The sequence below is a fragment of the Centroberyx gerrardi genome, chromosome 12 (genome assembly GCF_048128805.1).
Source record: "Centroberyx gerrardi isolate f3 chromosome 12, fCenGer3.hap1.cur.20231027, whole genome shotgun sequence".
Lineage (NCBI taxonomy): Eukaryota > Metazoa > Chordata > Actinopteri > Beryciformes > Berycidae > Centroberyx > Centroberyx gerrardi.
The window spans coordinates 31,947,268-31,949,767 of NC_136008.1; positions in this window are offsets into that span (position 1 = coordinate 31,947,268).

Consider the following 2,500-nt stretch of genomic DNA (forward strand, 5'->3'; position numbering starts at 1 on the left):
TCCAGGCGGCTCTCCACTTCACTTTTAACCCAATTTAGAGCCCCTGCTTCGGCCACACACACCTGGGAGCGGGCCCCTATCTCCAGGCGGCTCTCCACCTCCCTTTTACCCGATTTAAAGCCCCTGCTTCGGCCACACACACCTGGGAGCGGGCCCCTATCTCCAGGCGGCTCTCCACCTCCCTTTTACCCGATTTAAAGCCCCTGCTTCGGCCACACACACCTGGGAGCGGCCCCCTATCTCCAGGCGGCTCTCCACCTCCCTTTTACCCGATTTAAAGCCCCTGCTTCGGCCACACACACCTGGGAGCGGGCCCCTATCTCCAGGCGGCTCTCCACCTCCCTTTTACCCGATTTAAAGCCCCTGCTTCGGCCACACACACCTGGGAGCGGGCCCCTATCTCCAGGCGGCTCTCCACTTCACTTTTAACCCAATTTAGAGCCCCTGCTTCGGCCACACACACCTGGGAGCGGGCCCCTATCTCCAGGCGGCTCTCCACCTCCCTTTTACCCGATTTAAAGCCCCTGCTTCGGCCACACACACCTGGGAGCGGGCCCCTATCTCCAGGCGGCTCTCCACCTCCCTTTTACCCGATTTAAAGCCCCTGCTTCGGCCACACACACCTGGGAGCGGCCCCCTATCTCCAGGCGGCTCTCCACCTCCCTTTTACCCGATTTAAAGCCCCTGCTTCGGCCACACACACCTGGGAGCGGGCCCCTATCTCCAGGCGGCTCTCCACCTCCCTTTTACCCGATTTAAAGCCCCTGCTTCGGCCACACACACCTGGGAGCGGGCCCCTATCTCCAGGCGGCTCTCCACTTCACTTTTAACCCAATTTAGAGCCCCTGCTTCGGCCACACACACCTGGGAGCGGGCCCCTATCTCCAGGCGGCTCTCCACCTCCCTTTTACCCGATTTAAAGCCCCTGCTTCGGCCACACACACCTGGGAGCGGGCCCCTATCTCCAGGCGGCTCTCCACCTCCCTTTTACCCGATTTAAAGCCCCTGCTTCGGCCACACACACCTGGGAGCGGCCCCCTATCTCCAGTCGGCTCTCCACCTCCCTTTTACCCGATTTAAAGCCCCTGCTTCGGCCACACACACCGGGGAGCGGCCCTCTATCTCCAGGCGGCTCTCCACCTCCCTTTTACCCAATTTAGAGCACCTGCTTCGGCCACACACACCTGCTATCGGCCCCCTACCTCCAGGGGGCCCTCCACCTCACTTTTACCCCAATTTGGAGCCCCTGCCTCGGCCACCCACACACCTGTTAGCTGCCCCCTATCTCCGGCCCCTAACCTCCACCATCCAGGAACCCCAGCACCAGCCGAACCTGCAGACCCACTCTTAAGCACCCCTCCCCGGATACAAGCAGACTACCATCCGCCCAAACTTTCCTGCTCCTGGTATACCAACTCAAACTTTGGTGCCCCTGGTGTACCAACTTAATCTTTGGTGCCCCTGGTACTCCAACTTAAACTTTGTGCTCCTGGTACTCCGCCTGTTTTCGCCCCACAGCCTAAGTGCCGCAGCACTTTGTCTTTTTTTTAAACAAAATATTTCTTTCTGCTCCTGGTACTCCCTGGAGCTCCAGGGAGGTAGGGGGGCGCCCTGGAAGCCCTGCCCGAGGCTGTGCGCCTCTTCCCGGGCAGGATTTTCACCCCGAGCCCCTGGTGGCGGTTGGACTTTAACCTTTTTTTTTTCTATTTGGATTTGCTCCTGGTACTCCCTGGAGCTCCAGGGAGGTAGGGGGGCGCCCTGGAAGCCCTGCCCGAGGCTGTGCGCCTCTTCCCGGGCAGGATTTTCACACCGAGCTCCTGGTGGCGGTTGGACTTTAACTTTTTTTTTTCTATTTGGATTTGCTCCTGGTACTCCCTGGAGCTCCAGGGAGGTAGGGGGGCGCCCTGGAAGCCCTGCCCGAGGCTGTGCGCCTCTTCCCGGGCAGGATTTTCACCCCGAGCCCCTGGTGGCAGTTGGACTTTAACTTTTTTTTTTCTATTTGGATTTGCTCCTGGTACTCCCTGGAGCTCCAGGGATGGTAGGGGGGCGCCCTGCCCGAGGCTGTGCGCCTCTTCCCGGGCAGGATTTTCACCCCGAGCCCCTGGTGGCGGTTGGACTTTAACTTTTTTTTTTCTATTTGGATTTGCTCCTGGTACTCCCTGGAGCTCCAGGGATGGTAGGGGGGCGCCCTGCCCGAGGCTGTGCGCCCCTTCCCGGGCAGGGCTTTCACCCCGAGCCCCTGGTGGCGGTTGGACTTTAACTTTTTTTTTTCTATTTGGATTTGCTCCTGGTACTCCCTGGAGCTCCAGGGATGGTAGGGGGGCGCCCTGCCCGAGGCTGTGCGCCCCTTCCCGGGCAGGGCTTTCACCCCGAGCCCCTGGTGGCGGTTGGACTTTAACTTTTTTTTTTCTATTTGGATTTGCTCCTGGTACTCCCTGGAGCTCCAGGGATGGTAGGGGGGCGCCTTGCCCGAGGCTGTGCGCCTCTTCCCGGGCAGGAT